This window comes from Salvelinus sp. IW2-2015, unplaced genomic scaffold, assembly GCF_002910315.2.
Source record: "Salvelinus sp. IW2-2015 unplaced genomic scaffold, ASM291031v2 Un_scaffold1194, whole genome shotgun sequence".
Taxonomy (NCBI): domain Eukaryota; kingdom Metazoa; phylum Chordata; class Actinopteri; order Salmoniformes; family Salmonidae; genus Salvelinus; species Salvelinus sp. IW2-2015.
The window spans coordinates 126,808-140,377 of record NW_019942771.1 but is presented as its reverse complement, the minus strand read 5'-3'; the positions used below and the strand labels follow the sequence as shown (position 1 = coordinate 140,377).

The window sequence follows — 13,570 nt, the reverse complement described above, 5'->3', positions numbered from 1 at the left end:
AATACAGAGGAGGAATGGAGGAAAAAAGTGAGGCAGAGGAGGTCTAAGGGAGAGAGGGAGGAAGAGAGTGAGCTTGAGTCAGTTAAAAATGGCGGAAAAAAGGGAGATGGTTTGCTAAAGAAGAAAAGAAAGAAGAATGGTAGAAAGTGTAAGCAGAGGGAGCTGAAGACAGGAGGAGAAATGGAAGTGAATGATATCGAAGTATCGGAGGTGGTAGGTGTGGTGAAGTGCTCGAAGCCCGAGGCTTGCACCAGGGGTCAGGATAAAGATGAGTCTATGACAGTAAGAGTGAAGTTTTTGGAAAAAGTGGACCCTTGCCTTTTGACTGACCTATTTGTGGTTTCTGGGTGGATGAAAACAGAGTTGGGTGTTGTGGCATCTGTAAAGTTAACCAGAAGTGGTCTTGTGATAATTGTTTGGATATATAAGTTAGCCCATATGAGCTTTTGTGCCGAATACATTATGTTGTGTCAAGTTTATGGGCATGTGGCAGTAATATGTAGGAGGGAGGATCCTAGGTGTGAGAAGTGTGCAGAAGGGCATGAGACAAAGGAATGTGTAGCATTGGGGAACGTAGTGGTATGTGTTAATTGTAGGGGTGCCCATGGGGCTGGGAATCAGAAATGTCCTGTGCGAGAGAGGCAGGTTGAACTTGTCTTCAAAATTAGTTACTTCCAAACTAATATAGTTATACTCACTTTAAAGCTGAAGTTGTAGTTCTAGAGGCGGTGTAATTTTGCGAGCCTGAAAAGCCCATCAACGTCCAATGTTTGCCTGCTGCTGGCCCCTCGCTCCCCCCAGTCCCCCATCCCTCCCTCTCTCGGCATCCCCATCCCCCATTCCGCGGTGTTCCCAACGCCGCTGCAAGCTCGAAATCGCTGTAGTGAGAAGCTAGAGCGCCGACACCGTTTACATTGCCAGTGCCAGCGAGTTTGAAGATACCTGAACAAAATAAGGAATTTAGAGAGCCACATTTGTCAATCAGACATTGGTAAGGATCACCCGCTAAATATTGTTGTTGTGTCATCTATACTCTTTCCCCCTTTTCCTGTCAATTGTCCGACACGGATATGGCATGGTACTCGGAAAATACAATGATGATGGAGGATAGCTAGCATTAGCGAGCTAGCTAGCATAGTTGGTGGACAAAAATAACATTTCAGTGATGGACTTGATAGCTAGCTACTTGGTGTGACGAAATGTAATGCATTTCCTCCATCGTTTGAGATAAAATAGCTAGTCAATCTAGTTATCGATTGACAGATTGTAAGAGAAGGGACAGTGTGTGACTGATGCAACTATGTTGGTAAACGTGATGGGMTACAGTATGATCGCGTTGGAATTGTCTAGTGCCTAGCTAGTTTTCAATAACTCGCTAGTCACGCATTTTTCATTCCACGCAGCGCAGTAAAGAACAGAGTGGTTTTTCAAAATGGTGTCTAAAGCTTATGTGCCCATTTTTGTCAAACCATATCTGTTCTGTTTAATAATGTTGGAATGTAACTCGCTTAAACCATTGCTGTGGATGTGGGTTTAAGCTAAATCACTTTCCCAAAGCGCTTTGTCAAAAATTAAATGTAATTTTTGTTTACCGTTCTCTAACCAGCAATAACTGAAGTGGCCATTGCGTTGTTCTCATTTAACCTGGTGTTGTTTAGATTTAACAAGGCAATCAGCAATTTCAGATGCGTGTTAAAAGAGAATCGTTAACAGCCCGAATCCTTTCTGGATTATTCTATTGATGTGAGCCTAATCTGCGAATTTCGGATTATCCGGTTTATAATAGGGATTTATCGCTGGTTTTGTGACTACTGGCTGGCGTTATAACCCGTGTGGGAATTTGTGCAATCAATCACGACAGTCATAATAATTAGGATATGTAAATGTTGTCTATATATGGTTTAATAACTATGCCGTGTTATAACAGTATTACTTAACACTGAAAATCATTCATGGCCCAAGCATTATTGACAACACAGGCGTCTAGCTATCGCAAAGTAAGTGGGACAATTAATGTCATTGTGCCTTTTATTCATAACTGCATACCTCGACACAAAGTAAAGACCCTGTATTAACAGCCATTAAAATATGCGCTATAGAGAAAGTGGACGGCACTCAACCTACAATGATTTAACCCGATAAACCCTGAAACCACGTGTAGGCCTACCTTTGTGTGCGTGAGTTATAAACTGTTGTGTGCTTGAATGGTAGGCAGCTCAAACAATGCAGCCATAAAACTGTCACAGGGAGGGAGAAGGATACGGGCCTACAGGACTGCAGAGGGAATAGACTGCACTGCTGTCTGATCGTTCTGCTTGTGAATAGGACCAGTGGATCAGTACAGGCCCTTTACTCTCAATTCAGGAGGAATCTTCCCATCAGAGGCAGCATCATCTCTTAGTCCTCTTTGTGTATTGAATGAATGCTCAGCTGTCAAGGACTGAAAMATGTGTATTTGAACAGCTTCCTGACTTCAGAACATTATTGTTGATGTCTTGTTTTGATCTCTAGGGTTGTGTGTTTTGATATTACAGTGGCAGGTCGATGTTGAAATAGGCTAAATCATCAATATCTGTAGAAGTTATTTTACAGAAGTGTTGAAAGAATGTTATTCCAGTTTATCTCAGTTATGTCCTTTGACTGCTTGTTAATCTTTAGGTGAAACGATGCTGTCATTGGGTGTCAGTGCCCTCAGCATCATTTGTTGTAGTGCAAGATGTGTGTGCTTCTTGACTCGTTGTTTGTGTGTGTTAAACATCTCTCCCTGTGTGTGTGTGTGTGCCAGGATCAAACAATCCTGTGTGTCTTTCTGTTCTCGTGGCAGAGATGCCAGAGTGGAAACTGGAAGCTGGGCCATGAGTGCATTTCTCTGTGGTCTCACTCTCAACAATCTGTGTGTGTGGCCCTAGTTCTGATCCAGGATCATTTGTTTCCTGTGTTATTCCTTTTACATCTGTAAATAAACCCATGGCTAGTCCCGTCAGGTGTCACAACGTGTGCTGGCCCACCTCTGTGCCTTGTTATCTCTTGCCCTACCTGACAGTGCTGCTTCTGCTTCTTCTKGGTGACAATCACTCATCGGCCTGTGTAGTGTCTGCCAAATCAGAGTTTTAATGGAAAATTCCTCTATGTCCTCTTACCTTGTGAGAGGTTAGTTCTGGCCTAGACCATATTCTCTGTGGTATCCCCAAAAGGTGAGCTTGTCCGACCAGACGGACAGAAGTGCTGAAGTCCAAGGCCAGGTTCTGTGAGTCAGTCATGCTGTCCAACCATGCTGTRACCAGTTGGCTTGTCATCTGTTTAGTCTGCTCTCTGAGACACTACTACAGAGAGGTGTGTGTCTAGGGACTCCCTCTATTTTCTCTAGTAACACCAACTACATTCTGGTACATCCCTTAGGAAAATGTGGCGCTGGACAACATGACGAGAACATTTTTAATTTACCGGCCATTTGAGAAATGTACCAGACACGTATTCCTCGGGTGTGTAACCCATTAGTGCATCCACCCACAGTGATCACAATGACAGAAATCACATGTAGATTATGGTCATTCATCTGAACAAAAACATGCAACTCCTGTAATGAAGCAGCCAATGAAACGTCATTTTCAAACATTTGCCAAAATGTAATTGGCAGGGAAAACCACCATTCTAAACAGGACGGTAGATGTTAGAGAAAGATGGTGGATCTAAGGATGCAACGACTAGGATGGGTTGCTCATTTGGTAGGGCTGACCCCATGTAGTTGATTGGCTGTTGGTGGACCAGTCACTTTTTAGTTGAGCAGTTGCAACAACAAAAGAATTATACAAAATGTATGGCACATGTCTTGATTGACGCCTGTCTTGAGTGAAGCCTGTCTCAGTGGACTAATCCATTGTGCAGACCTGTCTCAGTGGACTAATCCATTGTGGAGACCTGTCTCAGTGGACTAATCCATTGTGGAGACCTGTCTCAGTGGACTAATCCATTGTGGAGNAGTGGACTAATCCATTGTGGAGACCTGTCTCAGTGGACTAATCCATTGTGGAGACTGTGGGGATGGTTCACCAGTATCACCAGTAGTAGATGTACTGTTCATTCCCATAATTTCTCATCTACAGTGTTTATTTGGTTACTGTAATTTCTGTTGATGCATTCAATATATTATTATTATTATTAATCTTTTACAGTTCTCATTGTCAGAGTGGATATGGTGTTTGCAGAGTGCACAACCTAGATACAATGCTATTTTATAACAAATAAATTGACAACAGACTTACAGCATGCTCATAGGGAACAAGCACAGCACTGATGGTTGGCTGAGAGAAATTGATAATACAAATATTGTGGGGGGGCTGTTAGACTTTTGACATTATTGATTATAGTCTGCTGCTGGAATAACTTGTGTTATGGCTTTACACCCCCTGCTATATTGTGGATAAAGAGTTACCTGTCTAACAGAACACAGAGGGGCCTTCCGAGTGGCACAGTGGTCTAAGGCGTCTCTACAGATCCGGGTTTGATCCCAGGCTGTGTCGCAGCCGGCTGAGACGGGGAGACCAATGAGGCGGCGCACAATTGGCCCAGCGTCTTCCGGGTTAGGGGAGGGTTTGGGCAGCCGGGATGTCCTTGTCCCATCGCGCTCTAGCGACTCCTGTGGCAGGCCGGGCGCAATGCTGACACTGTCACCAGTTGTACGGTGTTTCCTCCGACACATTGCTTCCGGGTTAAGCGGGCATTGTGTCAAGAAGCAGTGCGGCTTGTGTTTTGGAGGACGCAGGGCTCTAGACCTTCGCCTCTCCCGAGTCTGTACGGGAGTTGCAGCGGTGGGACAAGACTATAACTACCAATTGGGGAGATAAAGGGGTAACAAAATAAGACAACTCAGAGGGTGTTATATATTGGAAGCCTCTCCAACATAATCCCGGTAGAATCAGGAATTCCCCAGGGTTGCTGTCTAGGCTGAGTAAAGATGGTATGTCTATGTATGCGGATGACTCAACACTATACAGCTACTACAGCAACTGGAATGACTGCAACACTTAACAAAGAGCTGCAGTTAGTTTCAGAGTGGGTGGCAAGGAATAAGTTAGTCCTAAATATTTCAAAAACTAAAAGCATTGTATTTGGGACAAATCATTCACTAAACCCTAAACCTCAACTAAATCTTGTAATAAATAATGTGGAAATTAAGCAAGTTGAGGTAACTAAACTGCTTGGAGTAACCTTGGATTGTAAACTGTCATGGTTAAAACATATTGATACAACAGTAGCTAAGATGGGGAGAAGTCTGTCTGTAATAAAGCGCTGCTCTACCTTCTTAACAGCACTATCAACAAGGCAGATCCTACAGGCCCTAGTTTTGTCTTACCTGGTCTACTGTTCAGTTGTGGCACCTTACAATTGGCTCAGAACAGGGCAGCACGGATGGCCCTTGGATGTACACAGAGAGCAAACAATAAGATGGATGTCAATCTCTTCTGCCTCAAACTAGCACAAAGTTCAGACACCCATGCATACCCCACAAGACATGCCACCAGAGGTCTCTTCACAGTCCCCAATTCCAGAACAGACTATGGGAGGCGCACAGTACTACATAGAGCCATGACTACATGGAACTCTATTCCACACCAGGTAACTGATGCAAGCAGTAGAACTAMATTTAAAAAGCAGGTAAAAATACACCTTATAGAACAGCAGGGACTGTGAAGTAACACAAACATAGGCACAGACACATGCATACACACACATGATAAAATACACACTATACACACACGTACACATGTATTTTGTGTTGTAGATATGTGGTAGTGGAGTATGGGCCTGAGGGCACACACTTAGTGTGCTGTGAATTCTGTAATGAATGTATTCTAATGTTTTTAAAATTGTAAAACTGCCTTCATTTAGCCAAACCCCAGGAAGAGGCAGCAGCTAATGGGGATCCATAATAAATACATAAATTAACCTAGGCTACACTTGTGAGAAACACATTTTGGTTATTTCATTCCATTTACAAGTGTAAGCTATTTTTAGTTGGCAATGGCAATAGAAGTTACTTTTAGATTTGTATAATTCTCATTTAGATTTACATATATTTTTTAATAATCACATGACAATGATATACGAAGACTTTATTATAAAATAAATTAAAATTGTTCAAYGGGAAATGTTCATATGAAAGTCATAACTGGCACGTAGATAGGTAGAAATGGTAAGAYAAYTTGGCAGAATCTGTGAAGGCCACCAGCAGTGGAAGGAGGAGGTTTGGGAACAGGTTATTAAAAATAAAAATAAATCTGGTTAGGCTATATTAATCTCTGGCTCYCTCTTTCGTAATTTGTGTGTTTAAATTTGTCATCGCAGTGCTTAAAGCATCAGCCAATCTCAGTAGCCTACTAATTGTTGATTTTATTCAAACATATAGGGTGTCTATTTTTGGGAAAAATACACGTTTTAAAATTTCGACCAGTTGATTGGTCGAAAACAACAGAAGACTATTGGTTGACCAATATTATAATTTTTTTGTTGGCGACAGCTCTAGCATTTGGCTTCTGGWCAACGAAAGAAAGTTGGTAGGAAAATAAATTAACAGGAGAGAATGGCATGTGAGGAAGTCTTTCATAGGCAGCACGCGTGGCAAAAGGCCTAGCTGATTATTGAGTTGCAGAGAAGATAATGTGTCTTGAGTATAATTTAAAATGTTGACCCAAGAAGAAGAGGGGTGTGTGGCGAAGATAGCCTATAGGCGGGTCTCATTGCAGAATGCATGAGCTCAGCTCTCCAGAATCCACTCCGCTGTCTCCCGACAATTCTTGCGCATTTGTTGTTTCATGTGAATTTTTAGCCCTTTTATTGCTTTTGATCAATTCATATGTCACCAGTCGTAAATGTACTGTTAATCCCTGTCATTTGGTTACATACATTTTTGTTAATTTATTTGTATTATTAATTAGGCCTACAGTCATTGTAGTGTTCTCGGAGTGGAAACGTTGTTTGCACAGTTCACAACCTGCTACACTTGTGACAACGTGAGTTTTGGTTTATTTATTCGTACCATCATTTACGAGTTGTCCATTTTCTCCTTGTCTTTTGTTTGTAGAGCTCCATATGAGCATGAGTCTGGTTTCTCTGTCTGGTTAATGATGAATAATGAGTGCACGCCCCTGAGCACGCATAGCCTACCTGGCCTACTGCTCACAAATGTAGGAACGTGCCCATTTTGGGATGTTTGATTTCTGATTGGCTTAGTCACCACATCCACCACTAATAAGCTGAGATTCTCACTTATTATTTCTTCACCTCACAAAGTCAACGAAGTCTGTTTTTTTAACATCCATTGCGAATGACCTCCTAAAAGGTCCTCACAGTAGGCCTATTTCTGAGTACCATCTCTGAGTACCATGCGCTCATTTATGCTATTTACCCGCCAATGGGCGGCAGGTAGCCTAGTGGTTAGAGCGTTGGACTGGTAACCGAAAGGTTGCTGGATCGAATCCCTGAGCTGACAAGGTGTAACATCTGTCATTCTGCCGCGGAACAAGGCAGTTAACCCAGTGTTCCTAGGCCGTCGTTGAAAATAAGAATTTGTTCTTAACTGACTTGCCTACTAAAATAAAAAATGATTATGGCGTATCAATGTGTCCATATGACAGAGGCTGGTGCTTTAGTTGATTGTTAGCGTTTATATTTTTATCATTTAATTTCGATTTTTAGGATTAACCACGTGACAATGATTTTGAGGATCGAAAAACGTTATTATTGAAATKAAACTGTTCCACAAAAATGCACATATGAAAATCAGAATTGACACGCAGACTGGTAGAAATGGTAGGATACGTTGTATGCTTCCCCAAACTTGAAACTCACCCGCCGCCTATGAAGTCTTTATAAAATAATTGCGTACACCTTTCTATGGTCGGATTTTCAAACAATGAAGTATGTTTTCAAAATGCATACTGTCTCCAGCTCATATAGTAAAGTGRTGGGTGAAACGCTGATGGCCTATCTAATGATGTTTTTCCTCCCGGACCGGATACAATTTATCGAATGTTCATTTTTATTTAACGGCCGTCAATTACCGCCTAACGGAAACCCTGAATCAGGWCACCCCATAAGCGTAAAGAATATGAATATTGATGTTAGTCTAGACCCCTGTTTTTAAAGAACCCCAAGAGTTAATAATTGATTCACACGCGTCTGTCAGACCCTCATTCAGGTTCCCTGGTGGAGCCATGTTGGCTCCCAGTATTTTTTCAGCAGGCCCACAGGCCCAGCCCTGGGCAGGTCTAAGTGGAAGCCATCTAGGGGCCTGTTTGATTTATAATTGATTAGTGCAGCTCCATGTCATCTTCTTTAGCTGTCCTTCCCAGAATATGACAGCTTCAGGCTCCCTGCTTTTCCAAACAGGAATAAATTAGCTCACCTCTTGAATCAAACCAAATCCAAGTTTATTGGTTGCGTACACACATTTGCAGATGTTATCACAGGTGCAGCGAAATGCTTGCTTCTAGCTGTACCCTAGCAATACAAAACAATATGCACATCATCCAAAAARGAAGTAAAAGAAGGAAATTAAGAAATATCAGAGTGAGCACCGGAATATATATACAGCTCTAGAAAAAATTAGGAGACCACTGCAAAATTATCAGTTTCTCTGGTTTTACTATTCATAGGTCTGTGTTTGGGTAAAATTAAGATTTTTGGTTTGTTCTATAAACTACTGACAACATTTCTCCCAAATTCCAAATAAAAATATTGTAATTTAGAGCATTTATTTGCAGAAAATGAGAACTGGTCAGAATAACAAAACATATACAGTGTTGTCAGACCTCAAATAATGCAAAGAAAATAAGTTCATATTCATTTTTAAACAACACAATACTATTTCTTTTAACTGAGGAAGAGTTCAGAAATAAATATTTGGTGGAATAACCCTGATTTTCAATCACAGCTTTTACCAGTCTTTCACATTGACGTTGGGTGACTTTATGCCACTCCTGGCGAAAAAATTCAAGCAGCTAGGCTTTGTTTTGATGGCTTGTGACCATCCGTCTTCCTCTTGATCACATTCCAGAGGTTTTCAATGGGCTTCAGGTCTGGAGATTGGGCTGGTCATGACAGGGTCTTGATCTGGAGGTCCTCCATCCACACCTTGATTGACCTGGCTGTGTGGCATGGAGCATTGTCCTGCTGGAAAAACCAATCCTCAGAGTTGGGGAACATTGTCAGAGCAGAAGGAAGCAGGTTTTCTTCCAGGACAACCTTGTACGTGGCTTGATTCATGCGTCCTTCACAAAGACAAATTTGCCCGATTTCCAGCCTTGCGAAGCACCCCCAGATCATCACCGATCCTCCACCAATTTCACAGTGGGTGTGAGACCTGGAGAGGCCTACAAGCCACAGAGACCTGGAGAGGCCTACAAAGCCACAGTGTCTTGCACCCACTGTGAAATTTGGTGGAGGATGAACAAAAATGTTCATTTTACCCAATATAATTTTGCAGTGGTCTCTTAAATTTTTTACAGGCTGTATACATACATACAACTTTTAACAGACACACCTGTTAAATGAAATGCATTCTAGGTGACTACCTCATGAAGCTGGTTGGGAGAATGCCAAGGGTGTGCAAAGCTGCCATCAAGGCAAATATATTTTGAATTGTTTACTACATGATTCCATATGTGTAATTTTATAGTTTTGATGTCTTCACTATTATTCTCCAATGTAGAAAATAGTAAAAATTAAAATAAACCCTTGAATGAGTAGGTGTGTCAACTTTTGACAGGTACCATAATATATAATATATATATATATATATATATATAATATATATGCATACAGTTTAAGTCGGAAGTTTACATACACTTAGGTTGGAGTCATTAAAACTCGTTTTTCAACCACTCCACAAAATTTCTTGTTAACAAAATATAGTTTTGGCAAGTCGGTTAGGACACCTACTTTGTGCATGACACAGTCATTTTTCCAACAATTGTTTACAGACAGATTATTTCACTTATAATTCACTATCACAATTCCAGTGGGTCAGAAGTTTACATATACTAAGTTGACTTCTGCCTTTAAACAGCTTGGACATTCCAGAAGATTATGCCATAACTTTAGAAGCTTCTGATAGGCTAATTGACATCATTTGAGTTCATGGAGGTGTACCTGTGGATTTATTTCAAGGCCTACCTTCAAACTCAGTGCCTCTGCTTGACATTATGGAAAATCAAAAGAAATCAGCCAAGACCTCAGAAAAAAAATTGTAGACCTCCACAAGTCTGGTTCATCCTTGGGAGCAATTTCCAAATGCCTGAAGGTACCACGTTTATCTGTACAAACAATAGTACGCAAGAATCAACACCATGTGACTACACAGCCGTCATACCGCTCAGGAAGGAGACGCATTCTGTCTCCCAGAGATGAACATACTTTGGTGCGAAAAGTGTAAATCAATCCTAGAACAACAGCAAAAGACCTTGTGAAGATGCTGGAGGAAACGGGTACAAAAGTATCTATATCCACAGTTAAACGAGTCCATATCGACATAACCTGAAAGGCCACTCAGCAAGGAGGAAGCACTGCTCCAAAACCGCCATAAAAAGCCAGACTACGGTTTGCAACTGCACATGGGAACAAAGATTGTACTTTTTGGAGAAATCTCCTCTGGTCTGATGAAACAAAAAATAGAACTGTTTGGCCGTAATGGCCATCGTTCTGTTTGGAGGAAAAAGTGGGAGGCTTGCAAGCCGAAGAACACCATCCCAACCGTGAAGCACGGGGGTGGCAGCATCATGTTGTGGGGGTGCTTTGCTGCAGGAGGGACTGGTGCACATCACAAAGTGATGGTATCATGAGGGAGGGAAATTATGTGGATATATTGACGCAACATCTCAAGACATCAGTCAAGAAGTGAAAGCTTGGCGCAAATGGGTCTTCCAAATGGACAATGACCCCAAGCATACTTCCAAAGTTGTGGCAAATGGCTTAAGGACAAAAAAGTCAAGGTATTGGAGTGGTCATCACAAAGCCCTGACCTCAACCTATAGAACATTTGTGGCAGAACTGTAAAAGGTGTGTGCGAGCACAGGAGGCCCACAAACCTGACTCAGCTACACCAGCTCTGTCAGGAGGAATGGGCCAAAATTCACCCAACTTATTGTGGGAATCTTGTGGAAGGCTACCCAAAACGTTTCGTCCAAGTTAAACAATTTAAAGGCAATGCTACCAAATACTAATTGAGTGTATGTAACTTCTGACCCACTGGGAATGTAATGAAAGAAAGAAAKAAATCTCTACTATTATTCTGCCATTTTACATTATTAAAATGAAGTGGTGATCCTAACTGACCTAAGACAGGGAACTTTTACGAGGATTAAATGTCTGGAATTGTGAAAAACTGAGTTTAAATGTATATGGCTAAGGTGTATGTAAACTTCCGACTTCAACTCTACATACATGCATACAAACAGTGCATTTGGAAAGTATTCAGACCCCTTCTCTTTTCCCACATTTTGTTACATTACAGCCTTATTGTAAAATGGATTCCATTTTTTCCGCTCATCACTCTACAGACAATACCCCATAATAACGAAAACCAAGCCATGATGTCRAATAATTTTTTATTTGAATTGTCCTTAGAGTTGCGCTGCCGTCTCCACTGTGTGTGAAGTGACCATTTTAGGTCATCAGTTATGTGCATGCCAAGAAATTTGAATCCTTTGACCCTCTCCCCTCCGGCCCCGTGGATGGGGGCGTGCTCTCTCTGCAGTCTCTTGCAGTCCACGATCTCCCACATACGTCCCGTGTCTGAGCCCTTGAATTGCGACTCCACTTCCCTGTACTGCCGTTTTGCCTCTGCTATTTGGAGGACATAGCTGGTCTGTTGTGCACGTCCATGTTTCCAGTCACCTTACCATGGTTAAAAGCCGTGGTTCGCGCTTTGTTTGGCATGAATGCTGCCATCTATCCATTATTTTTGGGTTTGGGTAAGTTTTAAACCTCAGTGGGAACAACACAGTCTATGCACTTCCTGATGAACCGGGTCAGTGTATACATCGATACTATTCTGAGGCGACCAGGAACATCGCTTCAATCACACAGACTGGGAAATCTACAACGTAGTGGCAATGACCTAAGAACATTTTCTAGTGAGGTAATGTGGTCGGCATTTGATGGTGAGGTATTCTGCGCAATGGACAGAGAACCCGGMTATCTGAATGGACAGGGACGAAATATCCTGAGAGAACCATGATTCCGTAAACAGAGTATGTTACAGTCTCTGATGTCTCTCTGGAAGTAGATCCTCGCCCTGAGCTTGTGTACTTTATTGTCCAGGGACTGAACTTTAGCGAGTAATATGCGGTGGATGGTTTGCAAATCGCCTGAGTCTGACTAGGGCCCCACTTCTTCCTCTTCTCCGGTGTCAGCGTTTTGGTACAGCCCCCAGGATGAATAGAGCTGGCTTGGGTAGTTCAAACAGGATCCAGGTCAGGGAAGTTGAATTTCTGCTTGAATTACTGGTGAGTGACCGCTAATCTAATGTCCAAAAGTTGTTTTCATCTGTAGGTAATAATACAAGAAATGTTCTTAGCAAATAATATAAGAAATAACAAAACCCCAAAATACTGTCGGCACCTTATTGTCATTTGGACATATTGTTGAACATGGAACAGAATGTAAGCAGCTAGACTATAAAGTTAATATCTATCTCTGGATCAGAAACGTAATCACGTCTGTAATAATCATCTCTCTTAATCCACTTGATGGAGGAACAAGAAAGTGTGTCTGTAACATAACTGTAGTACAGTGCTACTGACGCTCTCGGGTTATTTCTGAGAGGGAGGAGTGGATGTGAATAGTAGTACGTCATTGTGCCCAGATAGCAGATGCTGGGTGAGGTGAGGAGGAGGGGGGAGAATTGTACGTGATAGGTTTATATCCTTTCACCATAATCACCCCTTCCAACTACCCTCTTCACCCTCCCCTTCCATAGCTACCAACTAGGCCCACTAGAGAACCATAGGCCAGTTTAAACAAAAAAAAACATCTGCTCCTGCACACACACACACATACACACACACACACACACACACACACACACATAAACCCAACACACACAAACCTTAACCTCAAAGTGTTTTTTTTTCTCCTTCCAGTGGTAACTGTTAGCATGTAGCTATGCACATCACCAGGCTAGGAACAGCTGCTCTCTCTGTTATTGTTGTTCCCCGAGGGCCACCGCACTGCTGAGTCTGGGATCAGGTGTGTTACACTTAATCGTGACCCCCTATGTCCAATCGTGTGGTTCTGTGACATTGTAGTTGTGTGAATTAGAGCTCTGACACAAAGAAAGGTGTTGATCACTCATGATGCCTGTAGGAATTTAAAGATCTCCATCTGTTTTTGCTGTGTTGGTTCAGTGTGATTGTCCTGTGAAGAATAGTCTTTACAAATGGAGGTAGTGGTCTGCTGAATGGAGGGCTTAGGGGAAGAATGGGCTTTTCACAACCAAGGGACCAAAAACACTCAACATCAACCATTTTAAAACTAAGGGCTGTTCGGTGAAGACACTCCCATTTCCCTTGCC

The 13,570-nt window shown here is 42.1% G+C and overlaps 1 protein-coding gene across 1 annotated transcript in view; it reads left to right on the top strand.

Annotated features, from left to right (window-relative positions):
• Positions 1-816: 816 nt before the first annotated feature.
• Positions 817-13,570, top strand: part of LOC112070004 (protein FAM168A) — a 65,090-nt gene continuing 52,336 nt past the window's right edge. Inside the window, 1 exon segment of the mRNA XM_070438804.1 lies at positions 817-991. The gene's annotated coding sequence lies outside the window, so the exon portion shown is untranslated.